Consider the following 18163-nt stretch of genomic DNA (forward strand, 5'->3'; position numbering starts at 1 on the left):
ATTGTCCCATTGGGCAGACGCAGCATGGGTTCATAAAGGGCAGGTCGTGTCTAACTAATTTAGTGGAATTTTTTGAGGACATGACCAGTGCGGTAGATAACAGGGAGCCAATGGATGTGGTATATCTGGATTTCCAGAAATCTTTTGACAAGGTGCCACACAAAAGGTTGCTGCACAAGATAAAGATGCATGGCATTAAGGGTAAAGTAGTAGCATGGATAGAGGATTGGTTAATTACTAGAAAGCAAAGAGTTGGGATCAATGGGTGTTTCTCTGGATGGCAATCAGTAGCTAGTGGTATCCCTCAGGGATCAGTGTTGGGCCCAGAACTGTTCACAATTTACATAGATGATTTGGAGTTGGGGACCAAGGACAACGTGTCCAAGTCTGCAGACGACACTAAGATGAGTGGTAAAGCAAAAAGTGCAGAGGATACTGGAAGTCTGCAGAGGGATTTGGATAGGCTAAGTGAATGGGCTAGGGTCTGGCAGATGGAATACAATGTTGACAAATGTGAGGTTATCCATTTTGGTAGGAATAACAGCAAAAGGGATTATTATTTAAATGATAAAATATTAAAACATGCTGCTGTGCAGAGAGACCTGGGTGTGCTATTGCATGAGTCGCAAAAAGTTGGTTTGCAGGTGCAATAGGTGATTAAGAAGGCAAATGCAATTTTGTCCTTCATTGCTAGAGGGATGGAGTTTAAGACTCGGGAGGTTATGGTGCAATTGTATAAGGTGTTAGTGAGGCCACACCTGGAATATTGTGTTCAGTTTTGGTCTCCTTACTTGAGAAAGGACGTACTGGCACTGGGGAGTGTGCAGAGGAGATTCACTAGGTTAATCCTAGAGCTGAAGGGGTTGGATTACGAGGAGAGGTTAAATAGATTGGGACTGTACTCGTTGGAATTTGGGGAAGGATGAGGGGGATCTTATAGAAACATATAAAATTATGAAGGGAATAGATAGGATAGATGCGGGCAGGTTGTTTCCACTGGCGGGTGAAAGCAGAACTAGTGGGCATAACCTCAAAATAAGTGGAAATAGATTTAGGACTGAGTTTAGGAGGAACTTCTCCACTCAAGGGGTTGTGAATCTATGGAATCCCTTGCCCAGCAAAGCAGTAGAGGCTCTTTTGTGAGGGCCACGAAGAATCCAGCACGAGTTTTAAGGATACAAAGAAATAACATTTATTTACAATAACATATATATATATATAACAGCAGCAGCCACAACTTCGCTTGCTGCTCACTCCTTCCTGCTGGTCCCAACTGGCCAGCTTTATTTATACAGGGAGTCTGCTAATGATTTCTCCGCCCCCCTCATTGGGGAAGCTCATATTCCCACAGGATTGTGGGATTGTCATTAGTACCCAGTGAATGGTAAGCAGGCAGGTTATAACATCCCTCCCCCCCCCCCAAAGTCCAAGGAATCCACCGAAGACCCTGGCGAAGGAGGGTGTCGGACTCGTTTTGCCGCAGGCCGGACACCGTTTGCACGAGGTGCTGGATCGGGCAGCGTGTAACGAGACGGAGACCGGCGCTTCAATGATGAACGGCGTAATGGTTGTACATCCACGGCCCATGGGCCCGAGGATTCCCCCTCTGATGCGTCCTGTGTCTGCATCTCGGAGTCAGAGTCTGCTGATTCCGTCATCTCGGCATCTCTATCTCCACGTGGTTCTGTAATGACATGCGCAGGCTTTGAATGAGGCACCAGAGGAAGATTGTGAGGACTGCTTTCCATTGTCTCTGGTCTCTGTGGCTGTAGAAATGAGCTCCGGGGGTGGGGAATCTTTGGAAGAGATGGTCTTCTGGACCGAACGTGGTCTACATGTTTGCGCTGGAGATGCCCCTGGGCTTGCACCTGGTAAGATATAGGGCCCGTTCGGCGAAAGATAACGCCAGGACCCACTGGGTACCACCAGTAAAATTCCAAACGAACACTGGGTTACCGGGCGCAAACTGCCGAAACGGCCGATGCCGAGAAAAACCATGTCCCTGCCGTTCTTGTGTGCGTCGTACGTTTGCGCCAATGTCCGGGAAAACCTTGCTAAGGCGGGTGCGAAGTCTCCGGCCCATTAGGAGTTCTGCGGGAGCTACCCCAGTCACCGCTTGGGGGGTGGTCCTATACGAAAACAAAAAGCGAGCCAGTCTTGTGTCCATTGACCCGGAAGACGGCTTCTTTAGGCCTCGTTTGAATGTCTGCACTCGCGCTCTGCCAACCCATTTGAAGCCGTGTGGTAAGGGGCAGTGTGGATATGGCATATGCCGTTCATCTTCATGAACCTCGCAAACTCCTCGCTCGTGAATGGAGTGCCGTTATCCGTGACCAGCACCTCAGGGAGGCCATGCGTACTAAAAGACAAATGCATCTTCTCAATTGTTGCGCAGGATGTTGTACCTAGCATCTTATGCACCTCTAGCCATTTAGACTGGGCGTCAATTAATAGAAGGAACATGGATCCTGGAAAAGGGCCGGCGAAATCTGCATGCAAGCGCGCCCAAGGCCGCCCTACCATTCCCAGTGATGTAGGGGCGCGGCTGGCGGAAGCTTCTGATGCTAGTGGCAAATGAAGCAGTTTTGGGCCACCTTCTCAATGTCGGTGTCGAGGCCTGGCCACCAAACATAACTCCGGGCCAACATTTTCATTTTGGTCACACCTGGATGCCCATTGTGCAAGTCTCTTAGTATCAGCTCCTGTCCTTTTTCCGGGACAATCACACCCGTCCCCCACAAGAGGATGCCATCTTCCACGCTGAAGTCTGACAGCTTGGAGGAAAATGCCCGCAACTCGCCTGGGAGCTGTTTATGCTGCTCACCATACAGGACTATGTGTCGAACCTTTGACAGGACTGGTTCCGTCTGGGTCCACTCACGGATCTGTGACGCCGTGACAGGCAAGGTGTCCATAAAATTTAGGGTTGCAACCACCTCACCGGTCGTGGGGGTCGACATGGGGACGGTCGATAAAGGCAATCGGCTCAGTGCGTTGGCATTCGCTATCTGCATTCCTGGTTTGTGCTCCAGAGAATACTCATAGGCAGCGAGCAACAAAGCCCAGCGCTGGATCCGTGCGGAAGCAATGGGCGGTATTGGCTTATCCTCTCTGAAAAGTCCCAGCAGAGGCTTATGATCAGTCATGATAGTGAAGTGGCAGCCATACACGTACTGGTGGAAACGTTTCACCGCAAAGACCACTGCCAGGCCCTCCTTCTCGATCTGCGCATACTTTTTTCCGCTGCAGTCAATGTGCGGAAGGCGAAAGCTATCGGCCGCTTGGCCCCGTTCTCCATCTTGTGGGACAGGACGGCCCCAATACCATACGGGGATGCATCACATGTGACGAGCAAAGGCTTTCCAGGATCATAGTGGGTTAGTAACCCAGACGACGACAATTGTTGTTTTACCCGCCGGAAAGCGGTTTCTTGCAGCTGACCCCAAACCCAGGTGTGATTTTTCTTCAGCAGAAGGTGCAACAGGGCCAGGGTAGTTGCTAGATTGGGGAGGAACTTCCCGTAATAGTTTACGAGGTCGCGAAAAGAACGAAGATGCGAAGTGTCAGTCGGGGTGGGGGCATGTTGAATCACGCGCACCTTCTCTGCGACGGGGTGCAAACCTTCGCGGTCCACCCGATAACCCAAGTAGACTACTTCCTTCGCCTGAAAGATGTACTTTGTGCGACGTAAACGGACTCCAGCCTCCGAAAAGCGACTAAGGACAGATTTTCCAAATGTTCCTTCTCCGACGTCCCTGAGATCAAAACATCATCTAAGTAGATAGCGACACGCGTTGAAAAATAGTGCAGGCAGAGGATACTCCAAAGGGCAAACGTGTATATTCATACAGGCCCCTGTGTGTATTAATCGTTACATATGGTCAGGAGGCAGGGTCCAGCTCCAACTGTAGGTAGGCGTGCCTCATATCTAATTTTGTGAACGAGAGTCCGCCTGCAAGCTTCGCGTAGAGATCCTCTATGTAAGGCATTGGATATCGGTCGAGTCGGGAAGCCGTATTCACTGTAAGTTTATAGTAGCCGCACAAGCGAACTGTGGCATCTGGCTTCATTACAGGTACAATTGGTGCTGCCCAGTCAGCGAAACGGACGGGCCTGATGATACGCAAAGTCTCCAAACGAGTGACCTCCCCTTCTACCTTCTCGAGCAAGGCGTAAGGCACCGGGCACGCCCGGAAATAGCGTGGCGTGGCTCCTGGGTTCGACTTGGATACGGGATACGGCCCCTTTTATTTTCCCTAAACCGGGCTGGAATACATCTGGGTATCATCCTAGCACCTCAGTCAAACCTCCAGAAACTGTTTGGAGGATGTGCTGCCACTGCAACCGCACATGGCGCAACCAGTCCCAACCCAACAGTCTGGGCCCATGGCCGCGCACCACGATGAGTGGGAAACACCCCTCCTGGCGTCCATAAACAACAGGGGTCATCGTAGTTCCTGCTATGTCCAATGGTTCCCCCGTGTAGGTGGCCAACCTGTCCTGTGTGTCGATTAATGTAAGGGTCTGTATGCCCTGCTTGATGCGGTCGAATGTACTCTGGGAGATCACGGAGACCGCTGCGGCAGTGTCCAACTCCATCTCAAGCGGGTGACCATTGACCCGTACTGTCACCTTAATGGGGGCCACAAGGGGAGCTGCCACACAATGCAGCTGCAGGCAGTCGTCCTCCGTCTCCACATCCTCAGGAGTAGTCACCGCAGGTTCATTCACTTGGAAGGTATGGCCCCTGGGCTGGTTCCAGTTTCGGTCAGAACGACGGCGCCTCTGGTGCCCCCAGTACTGGCGTCCGTGACGGGGTTGGCGCCTAAAAGTCTGACACGGACATGGCTCCTCATCCATTGGTTCTGGAGAAGGCACCCTTCGGGGAGGAATGTCCGACGGCCACTGGTGTCGATCCAGACGTTGCCTCACCCAAGGTACCGCAGGAGTGCGGGGTGACGTTTTCGGACGGAAGGGGTTGCACCCTAAGGCATGAAGCTCCATTCCCTGTAGCTCCTTCACTCCTCGTTCTGCGCTCTCTCGGGACAATACTATTTGAATGGTCTGTTGAAAAGTCAATGTTGGCTCAGCTAACAACTTTCTCTGGGTGGCCGCATTGTTAATACCGCAAACCAAACGGTCGCGTAACATTTCTGACAAGGTCTCACCATAGTCACAGTACTCCGCAATCCTGCGTAGCCTGGATAGAAAGTCGGCAAGGGATTCTCATGGGATCCTCTCAGCGGTATTAAACCGGTAACATTGGACTATCATGGACGGGGTTGGGTTCAAATGTTGCCCCACTAAATTCACAAGTTCATCAAACGTTTTGGTGTCTGGCGCAGCTGGGTACGTAAGGCTCCTAATCACCCCAAACATATGCGGGCCGCAGGCGGTGAGCAATATGACCACCTGGCACTCGTTTTCATTGATATTGTTTGCCCGGAAATAGTAAAGCATCCGTTGTGCGTACTGGTTCCAGCTTTCCAGCGCAGCATCAAAATCATCCAAACGTCCGTACAGAGGCTTGGTGTAATAGAAAACAACTTCCAACCTGTATCCAACAAAATTCCATGGAGGTCGCTTCAGCAGTGTAGACAGCTATTCACTTTAACCCTCGTTGCCAGTTTTGTGAGGGCCACAAAGAATCCAGCACGAGTTTTAAGGATACAAAGAAATAACATTTATTTACAATAACATATATATACAACAGCAGCAACAACTTCGCTTGCTGCTCACTCCTTCCTGCTGGTTCCAAACTGGCCAGCTTTATTTATACAGGGAGTCTGCTAATGATTTCTCCGCCCCCCTCATTGGGGAAGCTCATACTCCCACAGGATTGTGGGATTGTCATTAGCCCCCAGCCAATGGGAAGCAAGCAGGTTATAACAGGCTCCTTCATTAAATGTTTTTAAGATAAAGATAGATAGTTTTTTGAAGAATAATGGGATTAAGGGTTATGGTGTTCGGGCCGGAAAGTGGAGCTGAGTCCATAAAAGATCAGCCATGATCTCATTGAATGGTGGACCAGGTTCGAGGAGACAGATGGCCTACTCCTGCTCCTAGTTCTTAATGTTCTTATGTTTGATTGCCTTCCCTATAAAGGACATTAGTTAAACCAGTTGAGTTTTTACAGAATAGATTTGTGGTTACATTTACTCATGTCAATACTTCATTTCCAGATATTTTAAACCAAATTTAAATTGGCAAAGTGAAATTGGGTTTATCTGGATTATGAGCCCAGGCTTCCAGATTACTCATGTAGTAACATGTACCACACCTCCCACCCATTTACACCATTTCCAAAACATTTGTAGCCTCTTATCTTATAAATTGGCTACATTAAGGATGAGTCTTCAATATGTTGGCATGACATTCCCCTGTAGGTATTTGTTGGTGTAGCATTCATCTGCAGTTATAAATGTTTTAAAGATAGAATTGTATTATGTATGCATGTATTAAACATTCATCTGTTACTATTTAGGTTACATTAATTAGGCGAGCTTCCTTTGCTTTTTAAAATTGTAGGATGCATGACATGATTACTGAGGCCAGTCACCTCTTCATTCACCCAGGGCCCTTGTTTATCTGAAACCAGGAGTAAAGCAAGAATAGATGGTGTTATCTTAGCTACATCAACTTGATCTCCTACTTATTCAAAGTAAGAATTGAATTATGAGGTCTTGTTGGACTGTACAACTGTTGGGCAGCATGTTGGCATGGTTGGTAGCACTACTGTCTCACAGTGCCAAGGACGGGGTTCGATTCCAGCCTTAAGTGACCGCGTGGAGTTTGCTTTTCCCTGTGTCTGCACGGGTTTCCTCCGGGTGTTCTGCTTTTCTCCTACAGTCCAAAAATGTACAAGTAAGGTGGATTAGCCATGATCAATGCGTGCGTTACGGGATTAGGGCAGGGCGAGTGCTCTTTCAGAGGGTGTGTGCAGACTTGATGGGACCAATGGTTTCCTTCTGCACTGTAGGGATTCTATGGAACATTAAAATCAAAGGACTATTTTATTGCTATTAAAGGTATTAAAAAAGATAGTGCTTTAGTTGTGATCATGCCAGATGAAAGTGGAAAGGTGCAGCGTGGGATCGCTCAGTGGTGTACAAGAATATTCCAGCTACATAATCCAATAAACTAAGCAGGTATCAGCAACAATACAAAAATCACACATATTTCCTCCTGTTGGTATGCACTGCAAGCAGAAGTCACTTGTATGTAATGTGCTTCCTTTATTGCAAGGATCACATTTAGAATGAGATGTTAAGACTCCTCTGATGGGCAGGACAGCAATCACATGTTGCAATTCTTCTCTCTTCCTCTTTCCCTTTAAGATGCTCCTTAAAAATCTTGTTACATCACCGCAAGGTTTTGACCAGCTGACTGACCTGCCATGATTGTCCCTTTAAGGGCAACAAAGCAGAGCAAGGGCCTGTGTGACCAATCAGACTCGAGTGTGGAATTACCCCATGATGAGAGAGGCTCTTCGGCACAGAGAAACTTTGGGAGCTAGCTACATCCATGAGATGCTGAACAATTCTTATTCATATATAATTACATTTTGCGTTCATTAATGAAATCTGTGAAAGTGCATCTTTACCTCTGGCGCCAAGGATAAATTATCCTGATACTGCCTCTGGCCTGACACCTGTGAGCATCCTGTTTTAATCAAAGTCCAGAAAAACAAGTATTTATCAGAATGCCTCTGTTTGGGAACATGAACCAATTTGACTCCTCCACAGAAGACTGGACACAATCCATTCAGCCCCTGTAGCAGACTCTGCATTATCCTTTGTAATATTGCACACTCCAAAGACATGCCAAATGACAGGTACTTGTACTGGTGCTTTGTATGTGTTTATCGTGACATACCCCTCGGAAGCGTCAACTAATTTGAGTTGATATACATGACTCATAACCAGCTTTGTGTAAAATTGACCTCATGCCAGTTTGCATATTGGTCTCAGGATTGAATATTTATCCAACTTGGTGGCCTGATTAACTGTTAGCTTACAATTGTCACAAATGCGATGGTCTTGTCCAGTTTCAATACGGGGACTATAGGCGTTGCCCATTCCGAGAATTAAATTGGCTGGTTCTTCCAGCCTATTTATCTCAGCACCTATTCTCTCATAAGGCATATGGTACTGGTCATGCCCTGAAGAATTGGGGAGTCGCTTTTGGATCCACATAAATTTTAGTTTGCAGCCCATTGATTTTGCCTAATTCATCACAGAAGATGCTCAGATTTTCTTATTAATTCACTCGCCTTTCCCACCCTTGAAAAGTCAATTGAACTTGATTTCCTTCAGCCAATCATGGCCAAGAATGGTTGATCCTTCACCCATCACTATTGTCACTCAGTAGACTGTTGCCCATAGCTTACAGGTACCATTGTGGTGCCTTTTACTTTTATTGCTTCTTCAGTAATTGGCAGAAGAGCTCTTTACTTCCCTTTGGTACTAAAATGTATGCTGGCCCATCACAGTGGCTGATGCCACTTCCATCTTGAGACGCTTCCTGTTTACCCAGGGTGTTACAGAAACCGGAGCACCCAGAGGAAACCCACACAGACACGGGGAGAACGTGCAGACTCCGCACAGACAGTGACCCAGCATAGAATCGAACCTGGGACCATGGCGCTGTGAAGCCACAGTGCTAACCACTATGCTGCTGTTATTGGTGAGGTGTTGTCCCATGAGATGGAAGATGGCTCTGAAACGCTGTTAGGGTATTTGTTAAAAATCCCCTCCGAGGCTGAAAAAGGCTATTCACAAATCAAGAAGTAAGGAATATCAATAGTCTTTGGCGTTAAGAAATTCCACCAGTGCTTATATGGTAAAAATGTTACCATTGTTTCTAATCACAAACCGCCCTTGGGTCTCTTCAAAAAGAACAAGGTTATCCTGCCGATTGTCTCAGCAAGAATTCACCGATAGGTGTTAATTCTGTTTACCTGTGAATATACTTTCAAGCAGCAACCTGAAACCTACATAACAAATGTGGATGCTCTTAGCCACCTACACTTGCAAGAAAGAATCACATGTACTCCAGTACCACAAAAAAATCATTATGACATTAAATATTTTCGACACATTGCCACCCTCAGCGAAGCAGGTCAGGAACTGCACCAATTGTGATTCAATGTCCAAAGTGAGAGACCAAGGGCAGGCTTCTCTGTCCACAATTACCAGAATCACAAATTGCAATTGGCCGGAGAATTGCACGTCAGCCGAAAAATGGAATGCCATGTTCTGGTGCCTTGACAGCGGCGTGAATGATTTCCACATCACACGTCGATGTGGGCATGCTAATGGTACAGTAAAAACCATTGGCATATCATTAACGGGCCCAACCCTGCACTCTCTGGGCCTCCCGACATGCTCCGCCTCCACCAGACAGAAGTGCCGACCGCGAGGTTCACTTGTTGTATTAAAAATCAGGAAACAGGCGCCATGCCTTGAGGGAGTTAGAAGAGGTAAGGCATGTTCCCATGGGCGCAGACGTGGACTGCCAGTCTTGCCGCTGGCTGAGGGGGCATCTGCCTGGGCTGGGGGAGTAGTGGGGGAAACCAGGGGATGGGCTATGGGGGTCTGTGTTTCCCTCCGAGACTGGGGTGTTCAGGCATGGACCGCCATTGCCGCACCTTGCAAGGCAGCCATCCAGCTGCGCACACCACTGACCGCCCACTGTGGTGCTTGGTTGCAAAGAGCATCACCAACTGACCCCCCCCCCCAAACAACTGGATGCCACTCTGCTGGCGGGACATCACATGGCCCACCCAATGAGGACACCCACAGTAGACCCCACAGGAGGGCTCAGGTCAGGGGGTGCAGAGCATACCATTGACATGGGTTGCACCAGCCATCGGTAGCCCTGCCGACAGGGACAGGTACCAGAGTCAGTAGACGTGGAGGAATGGATTGTTTGTGAACACATGGATTACTTGAAAAGTAGAGAGTTGCTTCAACAGTTAGTGTTGCCATCAAGAAATATTATCAAACGCGTAAGCACCGAAGATTCTAACCGACCTGTTATCGACATATGGGCCGAATGCCCTCCTCCTGTTCCTATTTTCTATAACTGATGTCTCCATGGAAGTAAATGGTAATTAATCATCTGTGCTAACAGAGCTGTCCGGTATTGCAGATCCTGTTAATGTCGATCTCGTGGAAGCATCTCAGACAACAGAATTACGTCGCTCGACAAGAAGAAGAAAAAACCCTCATAAGACTTGATCTACAATTGTCCAACTCATGTCCATAATATTTAGTTAGTATTTAGGATTGAGTGAATTAGTTATGAAGATTGTATAAAGGACTTAAAGGGGAGATGTTGTGATTGTCCCTTTTAAGGGCAACACAGCAGAGCAAGGGTCACATGGCCTGTGCAACCAATCGGGATTCAAGTGTGTGGAAACTCCCCTTGGTAAAAGAGAGGCTCCTCGGCAAAGAGACATTTTGGGAGCAAGCTACAGCCAAGTGGCTGCTGAACAATTCTTATTGGTAAATAACTACCTGGTGGGTTCACTAATAAAGCCTATGAAAGTGCATCTTTATGTGACCCTCGATCTTCGGTGAATCGGTGCCAATTTTTACTTGTCGGGGTACACTTCAACAGTCAAGGGCATTCAGCCTCTGATCTCCGGGTAAGCGTTCTCCAAGGCGGCCTTCAGGACGCGCAACAACGCAGAATCGCCGAGCAGAAACTTATAGCCACGTTCCGCACACATGAGTGCGGCCTCAACCGGGACCTGGGATTCATGTTGCATTACATTCATCCCCTACCATCTGGCCTGCGAAATCCTACCAACTGTCCTGGCTTGACACAATTCACATCTCTTTAACCTGGGGTTACCCCATCTCTGGATCTGTAAAGATTTAATCACCTGCTAATGCTCGTATTCCAGGCATTGTCTGGCATCTTTGAATCTGTCTATATATATGTTTCTGGAACATGCCTCTTCATTCACCTGAGGAAGGAGCAGCGCTCCAAAAGCTAGTGACATCGAAACAAACCTGTTGGACTTTTAACCTGGTGTTGTAAGACTTCTTACTGTGCTCACCCCAGTCCAACGCCGACATCTCCACATCAATTTTTACTTGATAATGCGCCTGTTAGGCACTTTGGGAGATCTCACAACATGAAGACACAATATAAATGCAAGTTGATATTGTTGTTACAGGGATGCAACAGTTATGTTAGCAATAACATTTTCGAATGAGATGGCTACAATAGTTTCACAGACTCCATATGCACTCTCCATATGCTCTGTTTTATTAAGTACTGAATAAAGCAAGCCACAAACGAGGGATCTGACCTGGACCCTTCCAGTTCAGTTAAAATCCAATGTCTTGTCTGAATTATTAGTTCAAGGTAAAGCAGCTCATTTATTCACTGGGTCCATGGTGAGGCAGCCATTTTCATATTTATTTAGGCAATCACTTTTGCTCTGTTTTTCTCTGCGATGGACGGTTAAGAATTTGAAATTTGTTTTGAGAAGCTGCTTTTCTGTTCTGATTCCTTGTGTTGACACTTAGGAATGTGGAACTTATACTTCAATGTTATTTTATTATTTCAACCTTTATGTTGATTCTTCAGGAATTTAGAATGTATTCTTCAACTCCGACATTTCTACCAGGATTCAATAATGTTAGTCAGTCGTCGTTGTTTATAGCAGTGTTTTTCAAACTTTTTTCCAGGGACCCATTTTAACCAACCGGCCAACCTTTGGGACCCAACCCAGCCGACCTTCGCAGCCCATGCCGGCCGACCTTGGCGAACCATGCCAGCCGACTTTCGCGGTCCACGCCAACTGACCTTCACGACGCACCATTTTCTCTTACCTTGTTTGCTGCTGACAAAACCTGGGAAATGATTTTGGGTCCCATTGGCCCTCATACACGCTCCTCCAATGGAACCTGTTGGACGAAGGTGAAGCCTTCCAGTGTTGGAAAGTATGGAGTCTCCATCTGTCCAAACGTAAGCTCCACAGTACAATTGTGATACAGAACATGCGGAAATACGACTCTGTCAGCGAGACTGTCTTTCCCAATCTTAAATGTGACACCCAGATCCTGACCATTCTTGGAGTAAGAGACATCCACTTCAACAGCATCAAAGTTCAGAAAGCAACCAATCAAGTCATTCTCCCCAACTTTTTGCAGCGGCTTTTAACAATGCCAGCGGCCTTCAAAAAGGCTGGGAGCACTTTAAAAAATTGCGACCGCTCTGCGCATGCATGCCTGTTCATCGGCGCGCATGTGCAAACCTCTGCACATGCGCACCGATGAGCGGGCACACGTCACAATGCGGCCGCATTTTTTTAATATGCTCCCAGCCTTTTTGAAGGCCGCAGCAGCCGGCATTGTTAAAAGCCGGCTGCTGCGGCTTTTGCCTGCAAATTTGCGCAATCGGGAGTGCTGCAATGGACGGCTCCACGACCCTCCCGACACCCGTCCGTGACCCACCTGACAATACCTGGTTTATAGCATTCATTAATTATTAATCACCAGCAGCACATGCAAAAATCTCAGGACAGGATTTTGGGAAAACAGGCAAAAGGTAAAACATTACTGAAATTTAAAAAAACATAAATAGATTCATTGATTTTATTGAGTGCTTGCTTCTGTTAGAGTGGGAATTATTTTGTCCACAACTTTTCTCTCTTTAGAATCATAGAATCACTACGGTGCAGAAGGAGACCATTCGGCCCATCGGGTATGCACCGACCCCAGCCTACCCCCTTAACCAAACCTAAACTAACCTTTTGGGCACTAAGGGGCAATTGATCATGGCCAATCCACCTAACCCGCACATCTTTGGACTGTGGGAGGAAACCGGAGCACCCGGAGGAAACCCACACAGACACGGGGAGAAAGTGCAAACTCCACACAACCAGTCACCCGCGGACGGAATTGAACCCAGGTCCCTGGAGCTTTGAGGCAGCAGTGCTAACCACTGTGCCTCCTAGAACCTATCACCACAATTTTCCTTCTGTCCCGAGATGATAATTCCAAAGGCAACAGCACTCATCCTCGGGGTCTCTTCTCTCCACACACAAACCAAAACTGTGAGTATTAGTCAGTTCCTTCACTGTGGGGCCATATTGCAGCTAAGCTCCATTTGTATTTTATTCAATGTCTGCAGACATGCTCTTTATAACAGACCAAAGGTGACAATTAAGAATAATTGTAATGTCTTCAGTGCTGTCCCATCATAATCGTGCTTCTGAAGAGTGCAACTACTGTTCTCCTCACAAATATGTTTTGATCTTAGATGTACGAATAAAAGGGACAAGTGACGGAGAGACATGTGCTTCTTAAAGTTACGATCCTGTCACAGTGGAGCAGATGCTCTGGTGGGAAGCGAGACCCGCTGTTACTAATTGGGAAAAGGTTAGGGCATTCATTTAAAGATGTGAGGAACTCTCCCAAGCCCACACCAACAGGTAAACGGCATGGGAGTATATGGTTGGTGGACTCAAAATCAGTGTTACACTGGCCTGAAATGGGATTTGCGCCAGTGGTAGTTCAGGTCAGAACCTTCCCCACCCCCCCTTCAATGACGTGGTCAGATTCATGCCCCGGAAGGGCGCAAGCCTGATGAACATATTTTAGCATACATTAAAATATCATTAGTGGGCCTGATGCTGCTATTTCCGCCCTAAACATATCTCCCCACCCAGCCGGCAGGGTACTATATCGCTATGAATCACGACTGGTTTTCATAAACAAAAAACAGTCCTGATGACCACATTAGAGGCGCACAGTAAGCATAGCCCTTGGGTGGTGAGGGACATGCCTGGCAGTGCTGGTGGTGGGTCTCTGTGGGGGAGGGGAGTCATGCAAAGGGTGCCTTGATCTCTATAATCAACTCTGATAGAGATGCCGGGTCTATCAGTGCGGGGAAATATGGAGAGAAATGTCAGGTGTGCAGCTGGTGAGCCTGATGCAGCACCCACGTCTAATATGTCGGGTGGGATTCGCTGTTGACCGACACTGGAATCGGGAAACACGATTGTGCGGAGAATTCAGCGCCAGCTGAAAATCGAGGTTGGCGCCGGGCAGCAAATGGAATGCCTTGCCCTGGCTCCTCGACAGTGGGTGAATACCTTCTGTGTGGCACACCAGCGTGGGCATGCAAATTGTACAGTAAAGGCCATTGGCATATCATTAACGTGCCTGATCGAGCAATTTTCTGGGCCTTCCTCGATGCTCCGCTTCCGCCAGGAGGAATTATGGGTGGCGAGGCTCACTTCTGGTATTTCAAATTGAGACGCAGGCACTGTGGCTGCTGAGGGTGCGGGAGGGGGAACCAACAGTGTCCAGCATTGCTATAGTGTGCTGACAGTTGTGCTGCTGGCCAACAGGGTGTCTACCAGGGCCGGGGGGAGTAGCGGGGGGCGACTGGGAGGTGGGCTATGGGTGGCTGGGCACCGACTCCCATTGCCTTAACCTGCAAGGCAGTCATGTGGCTGTGCACGCCACTGACTGCCAACTGAGAACTTAGCTCCAAGTGTCGTATGTGTGCCCCCCAGGGCCACCCCCTAGGTACCCTCTGGCCCCAGTTAATCCATCAGTGTGATGGGCGTATTTCAATAACGGCACCTGAATCTCTCCAGGACTGGCACGCTTTCGTCCACGGAGAACACTCATGATTCAGTCCTGGCATCAGCGCTTTCTCTGAAACGGTGAATTTGCCCCGTCATCTCTTGCCTCGACTGGGTTTCCTAATTATATGATGCCATTTGGATAATTAGGTGCTCATACACACAAGTGAGAATTGTACAAAGTAATGGCATGTGAAAAAGTACCAATAAATATAAAATGATGCAGAAAAACAAATGCAGCTTAATTTTCATTGAATAGATATGATTATAGAGCATGTATCTTCTTCATGAATGAGGGTAAATGGTCTCATCAGCCCTTATTCACCTATGCAGGTGAGATCATTCATTTAAGGGAGGCTAGCTGACTGTGGACAGATTATACCAATAAATTGTAAATTGCTTGCAATGACAAAAAACGAGTAGGTTTTCCTCTCATAAGTCTAATTATATAGCCAGTTTTCAGGAAAATAATTCACACGAACCGCATACTCATCAAGTTATAATTTTTGAAATAGGCATGTTTCTCTAAGTATGGTAGTAGTTAGTGTTAACACCATAAGGAATTAATTTGACTTAAATAATTAATTGTAAAGCTTAGGCCGACTATTCAAATAATACGTGGCATGAACACAGATGGCCCTTATTTGAACCAAAGTGATTCCTCCTACTTTTTAATGAGCCATGCATCAAGATCAACCAACCCCTTAGGCGTTTGTTCATTTTTCCAAGGCCATTAAGGGCTTCGAAAGAGGTCACACATTTCTGTCCTTCTAGTCCATTATATGTCATGTTCAGTGGACAATTCTGTACAAGACAGGTGCTTCAATAGACAAAACAACAGGGGCTGGTTCAGCACAGGGCTAAATCGCTGGCTTTTAAAGCAGACCAAGGCAGGCCAGCAGCACGGTTCAATTCCCGTACCAGCCTCCCCGAACAGATGCCAGAATGTGGTGACGAGGGGCTTTTCACAGTAACTTAATTTGAAGCCTACTTGTGACAATAAGCAACTTTCATTTCATTTCATTTCACAAAGGCGTGTCATTGACAGTATATTTGGTATCGCTACACTGCTCTTTTGTGCACATACGACTCTCTCAACCGTTCTTGCACTGCTGTCCACACAATTCCTGACACCTCTGAGAAACTGAACTTTTTCTTCTTTGACACAAAAGGCTGGGGACTGTGACCACAGTAACACAGTTTACAAGAGCTAGGGGCGGAATTCTCCGCCCCTCCGCTGGGTCGGAGAATCGCTAGGGGGCGGCGTGAAGCCCGCCCCGCCGCTCCGGTGCCGGCTGCCAAATTCTCTAGCGGCGGTTTTCGGGCGTGGGCGGGGATCACGGCCCGCCGGTTTGGGCCGTTGGCAGCGGCCCCCCCCCGGTAATTCCCTGGGCCCTAGGCCGCCTGTTTTTGGCCAGTCCCGATGGCGTGAAATGAACATGGTCCCACATGGCGGGACCTGGCTGGGAGGCCGTCTAGTGGAATCCTCGGGGGCGGCGCTGGGGGATCCGGTCCCGGGGGGCGCCCCGTAGTGGCCTGGCCCGCTATCGGGACCCACCGATTTGTGGGCGGGCCTGTGCTGTGGGGGCACTCATTTCTTCCGCGCCGGTCTCTGTAGGGCTCCGTCATGGCCGGCGCGGAGAAGAAACCCCTGCGCATGCGCAGGAACACGCTGGCGTCCTGCGCATGCGCCAGAACACGCCGGCGGTTCTGCACATGCGCGGGACCACGGTTGGCGCGGAGGATTCCGCAACTTCCGGTGGCCCGACGCCGGAGTGGTTCGCGCCGCTCTTGGCGCTGGCGACGGGCCATCACGCCAAATACGGGAGAATCCCCCCTTAGAAGTTCCTATTGTTCTCCAATACATATCCTGATAATCGGATGACAAGTGAAGCAGCAGAATCGGTCATTTGGGGTTACTCAGGTGAATCCCAGGGAATCAAGTGCAAAATAATTTTCGTGCAGAACCCGCTCAAGGTCATTTGTGTTTCTTTCCAATCGAACCATGTGAAAAATTGCAATACTCGCATCCAAAACTAAAAATTACAAGCCTCCATTTCAGTATTCTGTGCTCCATCATTGGAAGCACTGGAACAGATGATTCCTGGAAGTTACTGAAACAAAAAGCAGACTTGGATAGTGACAGTAATAATATTATTTTCATAATGACCTCACTGGTGGGAGTGCCAGTGGGCTAGTGAGTAAGGCAGTAAACTCGCTGGAGAGATTCGAATGACAGGTTTCCTTTGGCTGCAGTGAGTGAGTTTTGAATTGACACCTAAAAGACATGTGGCCTCGAATCAAAATCAGGGCCGAATAAATACTTCCAAGTCTTCATTCTCCTATAGTATTCAATTGGAAATAACACATTTTGATGGGGAGAAATTTTCAGTTGGAGCAAAATCCATGCATGAAACGCCCCGTCCAATTTGCTTTCCTTCGAATTTCAGTGGAGAGGGAAATCTAGTGGGGCGCACAACAGCTGGCTGATTTGCAACCATAAGCTGTCCAATCTGTGCCCCAAACTGTAAAGGACCCATGTATTTTTATAGGAAAGATTTTAATTGAACATTTTGTTCTGTTGTGGCCTTAACTAAGGCTTTGGAAACCCTGTTCACATTGGTTTATAATGTATCATTGAATTTGGCTATCTGTGTTGACAGGCTCACTTCTTTTTATCATTTAATACTCTTTTTTTTGGTGGCCTTCGTTCCTTGTATGTTGTCGCTATTTCTACAATTCAAAATTACCTCAAAATAAAAAAATTGCCAAGCCTAATGTTAAATTGCGAATGGAGGTCTGCTTATTTAAATAAAACAGATTTATTTTCAAAATCTCCCATACGCTGCAGTTCATTTGTTTTGTCAAGTTTAGGGCCTCGCTCTAACTAATTGTCCAAGAGAGGGCAAGCTACCTGATTTGCCCTTCCTTTTAGCCTTCCGACGGGGAAAGTACGATACGGCTGAAAGACCAGTTCTGGCTGGGAGCTTGCAAAGGGAATCAAATTGCAGCAATGAAACAGCGCCTCATACACTTGAAGAGTCAAAAAATTTTCCATCTGCTTAATTAAATTTAAATAAACAAAATTATTTTGAAATATATCAGTTTGATTATTTCTCATACACCACTTTTGACAAATGACATGGGAATTTACATAGGTTCATTTTCTAATTCAATAAATATTACTTAATTGTGCTGAGTATTTTATTGTTTAATAAGTCAAAAATAAGTAAATATATATACTTAATAACAAATAGGCACATTTAAGACAATTATGGGTTTTGGCAGAGTAAAAAGAGAGAAAAACATTTTCTTCTGGTGTGGAAATCCAGACCAAGGTTAAAGTTATGGCTGTAATGGGCCAGAGTTTGTTATGGGCTGTTATGGGCCGTAAAACCTCGGGGGCGATTCTCCGAGCCCTGCGCCTGGCCGGAGAATCGGAGCAACCGCGCCACGCGCCCCGACACCAGCGTGTGATTCTCCGAAGTACGGAGAATCGGCGCCATTTGCGCCCGCGCGTTTGGCGCGGCGGCGGCCGCTGGAATCGGC

This window comes from Scyliorhinus torazame, chromosome 14 (genome assembly GCF_047496885.1).
Source record: "Scyliorhinus torazame isolate Kashiwa2021f chromosome 14, sScyTor2.1, whole genome shotgun sequence".
Lineage (NCBI taxonomy): Eukaryota > Metazoa > Chordata > Chondrichthyes > Carcharhiniformes > Scyliorhinidae > Scyliorhinus > Scyliorhinus torazame.